Source organism: Haliotis cracherodii, unplaced genomic scaffold (genome assembly GCF_022045235.1).
Source record: "Haliotis cracherodii isolate W230 unplaced genomic scaffold, xgHalCrac1.p SCAF_4, whole genome shotgun sequence".
NCBI lineage: Eukaryota > Metazoa > Mollusca > Gastropoda > Lepetellida > Haliotidae > Haliotis > Haliotis cracherodii.
This window is the reverse complement of record NW_027266297.1, coordinates 42,950,397-42,960,245: the sequence shown is the minus strand read 5'-3', so window position 1 is coordinate 42,960,245 and position 9,849 is coordinate 42,950,397. Positions and strand designations below refer to the sequence as shown.

At 43.4% G+C, this 9,849-nt stretch overlaps 18 non-coding genes across 18 annotated transcripts in view; 8 read left to right on the top strand and 10 right to left on the bottom strand.

Moving 5' to 3' along the window:
- The window catches only part of Trnay-gua (transfer RNA tyrosine (anticodon GUA)), a 93-nt gene extending 23 nt beyond the window's left edge, over positions 1 to 70 (bottom strand). The window contains exons 1-2 of the tRNA in view: positions 34 to 70; positions 1 to 13 (exon numbers count right to left, since the gene is read on the bottom strand). The exon at positions 1 to 13 is cut by the window's left edge and continues 23 nt beyond it. This is a non-coding gene — a tRNA (tRNA-Tyr). The remainder of the gene's footprint in view (positions 14 to 33) is intronic.
- Positions 71 to 636: 566 nt separating this feature from the next.
- On the top strand, positions 637 to 760 carry Trnal-caa (transfer RNA leucine (anticodon CAA)). Its single transcript has 2 exons — positions 637 to 674; positions 715 to 760. It is a non-coding gene; the product is annotated as a tRNA-Leu (tRNA).
- A 198-nt stretch (positions 761 to 958) lies between these two features.
- Trnay-gua (transfer RNA tyrosine (anticodon GUA)) lies at positions 959 to 1,051 on the bottom strand. The gene is made up of 2 exons: positions 1,015 to 1,051; positions 959 to 994 (listed from the first exon to the last, which is right to left on the bottom strand). It is a non-coding gene; the product is annotated as a tRNA-Tyr (tRNA).
- Positions 1,052 to 1,618: 567 nt separating this feature from the next.
- Positions 1,619 to 1,742, top strand: Trnal-caa (transfer RNA leucine (anticodon CAA)). The gene is made up of 2 exons: positions 1,619 to 1,656; positions 1,697 to 1,742. It is a non-coding gene; the product is annotated as a tRNA-Leu (tRNA).
- Positions 1,743 to 1,940: 198 nt separating this feature from the next.
- On the bottom strand, positions 1,941 to 2,033 carry Trnay-gua (transfer RNA tyrosine (anticodon GUA)). Its single transcript has 2 exons — positions 1,997 to 2,033; positions 1,941 to 1,976 (listed from the first exon to the last, which is right to left on the bottom strand). It is a non-coding gene; the product is annotated as a tRNA-Tyr (tRNA).
- Positions 2,034 to 2,600: 567 nt separating this feature from the next.
- Positions 2,601 to 2,724, top strand: Trnal-caa (transfer RNA leucine (anticodon CAA)). Its single transcript has 2 exons — positions 2,601 to 2,638; positions 2,679 to 2,724. It is a non-coding gene; the product is annotated as a tRNA-Leu (tRNA).
- Positions 2,725 to 2,922: 198 nt separating this feature from the next.
- Trnay-gua (transfer RNA tyrosine (anticodon GUA)) lies at positions 2,923 to 3,015 on the bottom strand. The gene is made up of 2 exons: positions 2,979 to 3,015; positions 2,923 to 2,958 (listed from the first exon to the last, which is right to left on the bottom strand). It is a non-coding gene; the product is annotated as a tRNA-Tyr (tRNA).
- A 573-nt stretch (positions 3,016 to 3,588) lies between these two features.
- Positions 3,589 to 3,712, top strand: Trnal-caa (transfer RNA leucine (anticodon CAA)). Its single transcript has 2 exons — positions 3,589 to 3,626; positions 3,667 to 3,712. It is a non-coding gene; the product is annotated as a tRNA-Leu (tRNA).
- A 188-nt stretch (positions 3,713 to 3,900) lies between these two features.
- Trnay-gua (transfer RNA tyrosine (anticodon GUA)) lies at positions 3,901 to 3,993 on the bottom strand. Its single transcript has 2 exons — positions 3,957 to 3,993; positions 3,901 to 3,936 (listed from the first exon to the last, which is right to left on the bottom strand). It is a non-coding gene; the product is annotated as a tRNA-Tyr (tRNA).
- A 566-nt stretch (positions 3,994 to 4,559) lies between these two features.
- Positions 4,560 to 4,683, top strand: Trnal-caa (transfer RNA leucine (anticodon CAA)). The gene is made up of 2 exons: positions 4,560 to 4,597; positions 4,638 to 4,683. It is a non-coding gene; the product is annotated as a tRNA-Leu (tRNA).
- Positions 4,684 to 4,880: 197 nt separating this feature from the next.
- Trnay-gua (transfer RNA tyrosine (anticodon GUA)) lies at positions 4,881 to 4,973 on the bottom strand. Its single transcript has 2 exons — positions 4,937 to 4,973; positions 4,881 to 4,916 (listed from the first exon to the last, which is right to left on the bottom strand). It is a non-coding gene; the product is annotated as a tRNA-Tyr (tRNA).
- A 573-nt stretch (positions 4,974 to 5,546) lies between these two features.
- Positions 5,547 to 5,670, top strand: Trnal-caa (transfer RNA leucine (anticodon CAA)). Its single transcript has 2 exons — positions 5,547 to 5,584; positions 5,625 to 5,670. It is a non-coding gene; the product is annotated as a tRNA-Leu (tRNA).
- A 188-nt stretch (positions 5,671 to 5,858) lies between these two features.
- Trnay-gua (transfer RNA tyrosine (anticodon GUA)) lies at positions 5,859 to 5,951 on the bottom strand. The gene is made up of 2 exons: positions 5,915 to 5,951; positions 5,859 to 5,894 (listed from the first exon to the last, which is right to left on the bottom strand). It is a non-coding gene; the product is annotated as a tRNA-Tyr (tRNA).
- Positions 5,952 to 6,557: 606 nt separating this feature from the next.
- Trnay-gua (transfer RNA tyrosine (anticodon GUA)) lies at positions 6,558 to 6,650 on the bottom strand. Its single transcript has 2 exons — positions 6,614 to 6,650; positions 6,558 to 6,593 (listed from the first exon to the last, which is right to left on the bottom strand). It is a non-coding gene; the product is annotated as a tRNA-Tyr (tRNA).
- Positions 6,651 to 7,216: 566 nt separating this feature from the next.
- On the top strand, positions 7,217 to 7,340 carry Trnal-caa (transfer RNA leucine (anticodon CAA)). Its single transcript has 2 exons — positions 7,217 to 7,254; positions 7,295 to 7,340. It is a non-coding gene; the product is annotated as a tRNA-Leu (tRNA).
- A 198-nt stretch (positions 7,341 to 7,538) lies between these two features.
- Positions 7,539 to 7,631, bottom strand: Trnay-gua (transfer RNA tyrosine (anticodon GUA)). The gene is made up of 2 exons: positions 7,595 to 7,631; positions 7,539 to 7,574 (listed from the first exon to the last, which is right to left on the bottom strand). It is a non-coding gene; the product is annotated as a tRNA-Tyr (tRNA).
- Positions 7,632 to 8,197: 566 nt separating this feature from the next.
- Trnal-caa (transfer RNA leucine (anticodon CAA)) lies at positions 8,198 to 8,321 on the top strand. The gene is made up of 2 exons: positions 8,198 to 8,235; positions 8,276 to 8,321. It is a non-coding gene; the product is annotated as a tRNA-Leu (tRNA).
- A 198-nt stretch (positions 8,322 to 8,519) lies between these two features.
- Positions 8,520 to 8,612, bottom strand: Trnay-gua (transfer RNA tyrosine (anticodon GUA)). Its single transcript has 2 exons — positions 8,576 to 8,612; positions 8,520 to 8,555 (listed from the first exon to the last, which is right to left on the bottom strand). It is a non-coding gene; the product is annotated as a tRNA-Tyr (tRNA).
- Positions 8,613 to 9,849: the final 1,237 nt, after the last annotated feature.

Below are 9,849 nucleotides of genomic sequence, written 5' to 3'. Positions count from 1 at the left end.
GCGACCTAAGGATTGCCAATTACAGCATTGCCACTACAGTCCTCCGCTCTACCAACTGAGTTATCACGGGTGCTGACATCGGAGTTGGTTTTAATAGCTAGGCTGATTTTCTCCTAATCAATAGGACTTTCCCCGCTTGACTGCTCACCTACTTCCTCCTGGGCGACAGTGTGTTATGGGCAGCAACCTGCTTAATATTATTGAAGGTTCATTTCAACCTCACATACAAATATGTCTCCTTACACCAATCTCCAGGCGGACAAGTTGAAATGTCCAACGGCGAGTATGGTATCTTTTAACAGAGAGCCTAATCCTTAAAATCATGCTCCACCATGCATGTGAAGACAACCTGAACGTGCAACACTGTTATTTCTTTGAAACGTGTGAAGACCATATGGCAAGCCCAAACCTCGTGACAATCGAGAGTTGCATGAAGAGTCAATCCATCACATCCCTCACGTTGAAAGGGAAAAGCGTGAAATTGACAAGAACACAGATTGAATGAAATTAGTAGCTGTGAAACTATCCCCAATGCATGCAGGGTTGTAGGTAGAATCAATATGTCTGAAAAACGGCAACATGTTTGTCCATGGTTTGTCTGTACAAAAGCGTAGAGTTATCACTTTCAACATCGTTGTCAGGATGGCCGAGCGGTCTAAGGCGCCAGACTCAAGGTATTGCATCAGACCTTCTCCTATAGTGGAGATACGGGTGTTCTGAACCACGAATGTGGGCGTGGGTTCAAATCCCACTTCTGACACACTTTTTATCTCCCTTCAAACATAACCTAAAGCCATTTACCTTATTTGCATATTGCCTTCATTTGGGTAAATAGCAGACATGTTCGAGTCCTGGTATCATTTTGGGAGACTGGTACGTAGAAATGTGATTAATGGTACAAACATGCAAATGAAACGATGTTCGTTCTTCATAAATTGGTGATTGATACAAAAAGTTGTCCCGCGAGCCGGATTTGAACCAGCGACCTAAGGATTGCCAATTACAGCATTGCCACTACAGTCCTCCGCTCTACCAACTGAGCTATCACGGGTGCTGACATTGGAGTTGGTTTTAATAGCTAGGCTGATTTTCTTCCTAATCAATAGGACTTTCCCCGCTTGACTGCTCACCTACTTCCTCCTGGGCGACAGTGTGTTATGGGCAGCAACCTGCTTAATATTATTGAAGGTTCATTTCAACCTCACATACAAATATGTCTCCTTACACCAATCTCCAGGCGGACAAGTTGAAATGTCCAACGGCGAGTATGGTATCTTTTAACAGAGAGCCTAATCCTTAAAATCATGCTCCACCATGCATGTGAAGACAACCTGAACGTGCAACACTGTTATTTCTTTGAAACGTGTGAAGACCATATGGCAAGCCCAAACCTCGTGACAATCGAGAGTTGCATGAAGAGTCAATCCATCACATCCCTTACGTTGAAAGGGAAAAGCGTGAAATTGACAAGAACACAGATTGAATGAAATTAGTAGCTGTGAAACTATCCCCAATGCATGCAGGGTTGTAGGTAGAATCAATATGTCTGAAAAACGGCAACATGTTTGTCCATGGTTTGTCTGTACAAAAGCGTAGAGTTATTACTTTCAACATCGTTGTCAGGATGGCCGAGCGGTCTAAGGCGCCAGACTCAAGGTATTGCATCAGACCTTCTCCCATAGTGGAGATACGGGTGTTCTGGTCCACGAATGTGGGCGTGGGTTCAAATCCCACTTCTGACACACTTTTTTTCTCCCTTCAAACATGGCCTAAAGCCATTTACCTTATTTGCATATTGCCTTCATTTGGGTAAATAGCAGACATGTGCGAGTCCTGGTATCATTTTGGGAGACTGGTAAGTAGAAATGTGATTAATGGTACAAACATGCAAATGAAACGATGTTCGTTCTTCATAAATTGGTGATTGATACAAAAAGTTGTCCCGCGAGCCGGATTTGAACCAGCGACCTAAGGATTGCCAATTACAGCATTGCCACTACAGTCCTCCGCTCTACCAACTGAGCTATCACGGGTGCTGACATTGGAGTTGGTTTTAATAGCTAGGCTGATTTTCTTCCTAATCAATAGGACTTTCCCCGCTTGACTGCTCACCTACTTCCTCCTGGGCGACAGTGTGTTATGGGCAGCAACCTGCTTAATATTATTGAAGGTTCATTTCAACCTCACATACAAATATGTCTCCTTACACCAATCTCCAGGCGGACAAGTTGAAATGTCCAACGGCGAGTATGGTATCTTTTAACAGAGAGCCTAATCCTTAAAATCATGCTCCACCATGCATGTGAAGACAACCTGAACGTGCAACACTGTTATTTCTTTGAAACGTGTGAAGACCATATGGCAAGCCCAAACCTCGTGACAATCGAGAGTTGCATGAAGAGTCAATCCATCACATCCCTTACGTTGAAAGGGAAAAGCGTGAAATTGACAAGAACACAGATTGAATGAAATTAGTAGCTGTGAAACTATCCCCAATGCATGCAGGGTTGTAGGTAGAATCAATATGTCTGAAAAACGGCAACATGTTTGTCCATGGTTTGTCTGTACAAAAGCGTAGAGTTATTACTTTCAACATCGTTGTCAGGATGGCCGAGCGGTCTAAGGCGCCAGACTCAAGGTATTGCATCAGACCTTCTCCCATAGTGGAGATACGGGTGTTCTGGTCCACGAATGTGGGCGTGGGTTAAAATCCCACTTCTGACACACTTTTTTTCTCCCTTCAAACATGGCCTAAAGCCATTTACCTTATTTGCATATTGCCTTCATTTGGGTAAATAGCAGACATGTGCGAGTCCTGGTATCATTTTGGGAGACTGGTAAGTAGAAATGTGATTAATGGTACAAACATGCAAATGAAACGATGTTCGTTCTTCATAAATTGGTGATTGATACAAAAAGTTGTCCCGCGAGCCGGATTTGAACCAGCGACCTAAGGATTGCCAATTACAGCATTGCCACTACAGTCCTCCGCTCTACCAACTGAGCTATCACGGGTGCTGGGTGATGACATCGGAGTTGGTTTTAACAGCTAGGCTGATTTTCTCCTAATCAATAGGACTTTCCCCGCTTGACTGCTCACCTACTTCCTCCTGGGCGACAGTGTGTTATGGGCAGCAACCTGCTTAATATCATTGAAGGTTCATTTCAACCTCACATACAAATATGTCTCCTTACACCAATCTCCAGGCGGACAAGTTGAAATGTCCAACGGCGAGTATGGTATCTTTTAACAGAGAGCCTAATCCTTAAAATCATGCTCCACCATGCATGTGAAGACAACCTGAACGGGCAACACTGTTATTTCTTTGAAACGTGTGAAGACCATATGGCAAGCCCAAAGCTCGTGACAATCGAGAGTTGCATGAAGAGTCAATCCATCACATCCCTTACGTTGAAAGGGAAAAGCGTGAAATTGACAAGAACACAGATTGAATGAAATTAGTAGCTGTGAAACTATCCCCAATGCATGCAGGGTTGTAGGTAGAATCAATATGTCTGAAAAACGGCAACATGTTTGTCCATGGTTTGTCTGTACAAAAGCGTAGAGTTATCACTTTCAACATCGTTGTCAGGATGGCCGAGCGGTCTAAGGCGCCAGACTCAAGGTATTGCATCAGACCTTCTCCCATAGTGGAGATACGGGTGTTCTGGTCCACGAATGTGGGCGTGGGTTCAAATCCCACTTCTGACACACTTTTTTTCTCCCTTCAAACATGGCCTAAAGCCATTTACCTTATTTGCATATTGCCTTCATTTGGGTAAATAGCAGACATGTGCGAGTCCTGGTATCATTTTGGGAGACTGGTACGTAGAATGGTACAAATATGCAAATGAAACGATGTTCGTTCTTCATAAATTGGTGATTGATACAAAAAGTTGTCCCGCGAGCCGGATTTGAACCAGCGACCTAAGGATTGCCAATTACAGCATTGCCACTACAGTCCTCCGCTCTACCAACTGAGCTATCACGGGTGCTGACATCGGAGTTGGTTTTAATAGCTAGGCTGATTTTCTCCTAATCAATAGGACTTTCCCCGCTTGACTGCTCACCTACTTCCTCCTGGGCGACAGTGTGTTATGGGCAGCAACCTGCTTAATATTATTGAAGGTTCATTTCAACCTCACATACAAATATGTCTCCTTACACCAATCTCCAGGCGGACAAGTTGAAATGTCCAACGGCGAGTATGGTATCTTTTAACAGAGAGCCTAATCCTTAAAATCATGCTCCACCATGCATGTGAAGACAACCTGAACGTGCAACACTGTTATTTCTTTGAAACGTGTGAAGACCATATGGCAAGCCCAAACCTCGTGACAATCGAGAGTTGCATGAAGAGTCAATCCATCACATCCCTTACGTTGAAAGGGAAAAGCGTGAAATTGACAAGAACACAGATTGAATGAAATTAGTAGCTGTGAAACTATCCCCAATGCATGCAGGGTTGTAGGTAGAATCAATATGTCTGAAAAATGGCAACATGTTTGTCCATGGTTTGTCTGTACAAAAGCGTAGAGTTATCACTTTCAACATCGTTGTCAGGATGGCCGAGCGGTCTAAGGCGCCAGACTCAAGGTATTGCATCAGACCTTCTCCCATAGTGGAGATACGGGTGTTCTGGTCCACGAATGTGGGCGTGGGTTCAAATCCCACTTCTGACACACTTTTTTCTCCTTTCAAACATGGCCTAAAGCCATTTACCTTATTTGCATATTGCCTTCATTTGGGTAAATAGCAGACATGTGCGAGTCCTGGTATCATTTTGGGAGACTGGTACGTAGAAATGTGATTAATGGTACAAACATGCAAATGAAACGATGTTCGTTCTTCATAAATTGGTGATTGATACAAAAAGTTGTCCCGCGAGCCGGATTTGAACCAGCGACCTAAGGATTGCCAATTACAGCATTGCCACTACAGTCCTCCGCTCTACCAACTGAGCTATCACGGGTGCTGGGTGATGACATCGGAGTTGGTTTTAATAGCTAGGCTGATTTTCTCCTAATCAATAGGACTTTCCCCGCTTGACTGCTCACCTACTTCCTCCTGGGCGACAGTGTGTTATGGGCAGCAACCTGCTTAATATCATTGAAGGTTCATTTCAACCTCACATACAAATATGTCTCCTTACACCAATCTCCAGGCGGACAAGTTGAAATGTCCAACGGCGAGTATGGTATCTTTTAACAGAGAGCCTAATCCTTAAAATCATGCTCCACCATGCATGTGAAGACAACCTGAACGTGCAACACTGTTATTTCTTTGAAACGTGTGAAGACCATATGGCAAGCCCAAAGCTCGTGACAATCGAGAGTTGCATGAAGAGTCAATCCATCACATCCCTTACGTTGAAAGGGAAAAGCGTGAAATTGACAAGAACACAGATTGAATGAAATTAGTAGCTGTGAAACTATCCCCAATGCATGCAGGGTTGTAGGTAGAATCAATATGTCTGAAAAACGGCAACATGTTTGTCCATGGTTTGTCTGTACAAAAGCGTAGAGTTATCACTTTCAACATCGTTGTCAGGATGGCCGAGCGGTCTAAGGCGCCAGACTCAAGGTATTGCATCAGACCTTCTCCCATAGTGGAGATACGGGTGTTCTGGTCCACGAATGTGGGCGTGGGTTCAAATCCCACTTCTGACACACTTTTTTTCTCCCTTCAAACATGGCCTAAAGCCATTTACCTTATTTGCATATTGCCTTCATTTGGGTAAATAGCAGACATGTGCGAGTCCTGGTATCATTTTGGGAGACTGGTACGTAGAATGGTACAAATATGCAAATGAAACGATGTTCGTTCTTCATAAATTGGTGATTGATACAAAAAGTTGTCCCGCGAGCCGGATTTGAACCAGCGACCTAAGGATTGCCAATTACAGCATTGCCACTACAGTCCTCCGCTCTACCAACTGAGTTATCACGGGTGCTGACATCGGAGTTGGTTTTAATAGCTAGGCTGATTTTCTCCTAATCAATAGGACTTTCCCCGCTTGACTGCTCACCTACTTCCTCCTGGGCGACAGTGTGTTATGGGCAGCAACCTGCTTAATATTATTGAAGGTTCATTTCAACCTCACATACAAATATGTCTCCTTACACCAATCTCCAGGCGGACAAGTTGAAATGTCCAACGGCGAGTATGGTATATTTTAACAGAGAGCCTAATCCTTAAAATCATGCTCCACCATGTGAAGACAACCTGAACGTGCAACACTGTTATTTCTTTGAAACGTGTGAAGACCATAAGGCAAGCCCAAAGCTCGTTACAATCGAGAGTTGCATGAAGAGTCAATCCATCACATCCCTTACGTTGAAAGGGAAAAGCGTGAAATTGACAAGAACACAGATTGAATGAAATTAGTAGCTGTGAAACTATCCCCAGTGCATGCAGGGTTGTAGGTAAATAGCAAACATGTGCGAGTCCTGGTATCATTTTGGGAGACTGGTACGTAGAAATGTGATTAATGGTACAAACATGCAAATGAAACGATGTTCGTTCTTCATAAATTGGTGATTGATACAAAAAGTTGTCCCGCGAGCCGGATTTGAACCAGCGACCTAAGGATTGCCAATTACAGCATTGCCACTACAGTCCTCCGCTCTACCAACTGAGCTATCACGGGTGCTGACATCGGAGTTGGATTTAATAGCTAGGCTGATTTTCTCCTAATCAATAGGACTTTCCCCGCTTGACTGCTCACCTACTTCCTCCTGGGCGACAGTGTGTTATGGGCAGCAACCTGCTTAATATTATTGAAGGTTCATTTCAACCTCACATACAAATATGTCTCCTTACACCAATCTCCAGGCGGACAAGTTGAAATGTCCAACGGCGAGTATGGTATCTTTTAACAGAGAGCCTAATCCTTAAAATCATGCTCCACCATGCATGTGAAGACAACCTGAACGTGCAACACTGTTATTTCTTTGAAACCTGTGAAGACCATATGGCAAGCCCAAAGCTCGTGACAATCGAGAGTTGCATGAAGAGTCAATCCATCACATCCCTTACGTTGAAAGGGAAAAGCGTGAAATTGACAAGAACACAGATTGAATGAAATTAGTAGCTGTGAAACTATCCCCAATGCATGCAGGGTTGTAGGTAGAATCAATATGTCTGAAAAACGGCAACATGTTTGTCCATGGTTTGTCTGTACAAAAGCGTAGAGTTATCACTTTCAACATCGTTGTCAGGATGGCCGAGCGGTCTAAGGCGCCAGACTCAAGGTATTGCATCAGACCTTCTCCCATAGTGGAGATACGGGTGTTCTGGTCCACAAATGTGGGCGTGGGTTCAAATCCCACTTCTGACACACTTTTTTTCTCCCTTCAAACATGGCCTAAAGCCATTTACCTTATTTGCATATTGCCTTCATTTGGGTAAATAGCAGACATGTGCGAGTCCTGGTATCATTTTGGGAGACTGGTAAGTAGAAATGTGATTAATGGTACAAACATGCAAATGAAACGATGTTCGTTCTTCATAAATTGGTGATTGATACAAAAAGTTGTCCCGCGAGCCGGATTTGAACCAGCGACCTAAGGATTGCCAATTACAGCATTGCCACTACAGTCCTCCGCTCTACCAACTGAGCTATCACGGGTGCTGACATCGGAGTTGGTTTTAATAGCTAGGCTGATTTTCTCCTAATCAATAGGACTTTCCCCGCTTGACTGCTCACCTACTTCCTCCTGGGCGACAGTGTGTTATGGGCAGCAACCTGCTTAATATTATTGAAGGTTCATTTCAACCTCACATACAAATATGTCTCCTTACACCAATCTCCAGGCGGACAAGTTGAAATGTCCAACGGCGAGTATGGTATCTTTTAACAGAGAGCCTAATCCTTAAAATCATGCTCCACCATGCATGTGAAGACAACCTGAACGTGCAACACTGTTATTTCTTTGAAACGTGTGAAGACCATATGGCAAGCCCAAAGCTCGTGACAATCGAGAGTTGCATGAAGAGTCAATCCATCACATCCCTTACGTTGAAAGGGAAAAGCGTGAAATTGACAAGAACACAGATTGAATGAAATTAGTAGCTGTGAAACTATCCCCAATGCATGCAGGGTTGTAGGTAGAATCAATATGTCTGAAAAACGGCAACATGTTTGTCCATGGTTTGTCTGTACAAAAGCGTAGAGTTATCACTTTCAACATCGTTGTCAGGATGGCCGAGCGGTCTAAGGCGCCAGACTCAAGGTATTGCATCAGACCTTCTCCCATAGTGGAGATACGGGTGTTCTGGTCCACGAATGTGGGTATGGGTTCAAATCCCACTTCTGACACACTTTTTTTCTCCCTTCAAACATGGCCTAAAGCCATTTACCTTATTTGCATATTGCCTTCATTTGGGTAAATAGCAAACATGTGCGAGTCCTGGTATCATTTTGGGAGACTGGTACGTAGAAATGTGATTAATGGTACAAATATGCAAATGAAACGATGTTCGTTCTTCATAAATTGGTGATTGATACAAAAAGTTGTCCCGCGAGCCGGATTTGAACCAGCGACCTAAGGATTGCCAATTACAGCATTGCCACTACAGTCCTCCGCTCTACCAACTGAGCTATCACGGGTGCTGACATCGGAGTTGGTTTTAATAGCTAGGCTGATTTTCTCCTAATCAATAGGACTTTCCCCGCTTGACTGCTCACCTACTTCCTCCTGGGCGACAGTGTGTTATGGGCAGCAACCTGCTTAATATTATTGAAGGTTCATTTCAACCTCACATACAAATATGTCTCCTTACACCAATCTCCAGGCGGACAAGTTGAAATGTCCAACGGCGAGTATGGTATATTTTAACAGAGAGCCTGATCCTTAAAATCATGCTCCACCATGTGAAGACAACCTGAACGTGCAACACTGTTATTTCTTTGAAACGTGTGAAGACCATAAGGCAAGCCCAAACCTCGTGACAATCGAGAGTTGCATGAAGAGTCAATCCATCACATCCCTTACGTTGAAAGGGAAAAGCGTGAAATTGACAAGAACACAGATTGAATGAAATTAGTAAATTGTTTGATAGGCATTACTTAGAAGTTGACGGATGACAAGATAGACACAATTTTTTATGGATAACAACTTCTTTAATACTGTAAAAGGCGACGTTTCGGTATAGATCCTTATACCGTTGTCAAGCAAGACTGAATGAGGGCTGACTGACTGATATAAAAGATTTAACGTGCGCTTTCCGACTACTGCGTATTTCGCACACGGGCCTGGCCGGACCATTTAGTGTATTCCGAGAAGGGTGAAAGTGGTGTGTGCAACCCAAGAGGGGGCTTTTAGGGGTTGCTTATATTGATTTTTTGAAATTTTTAAATTTGGAATAAATGCCGAGGTGGGTGGAGGAGGGAACTAAGGGAGCCGGGTGAGGTGGGTGTTTGTATGTTTATTGGATTTTGGATTGGTAGATTAATTAATTTTTAGATGCGCTTAATTAGGTCTGTTTTGATTAGGAATACGCCTAGGGCCTTGAAGTTTTCTAGTTTATTTTGAGGGTTTAGTATTTCATCTAGAGTAGGAACCTTATTTAGATTGAGGGTGGTTTGTAGTGTGGTTCTGTGTGTTTGATAGTGGGTGCAGTGAATGAGTGCGTGTTCTGTGGTTTCGGGTTGTTTGCAGTGGGGGCAGTTGCCTGTGGTGTGTCTTTTAAGTTGTTTTAGGTGGTTATTTAGGTTGGTGTGTCCTGTTTGGAGTTTTGTAATTAATCTGTCAATTTTTTTAGAGGGGTGTAGGATTTTAGGTTTGGCTAGTGGTTTTCTGAGCACTTTTTTGATTTGGCTATTTGAGTTTTGATATTGATTATGC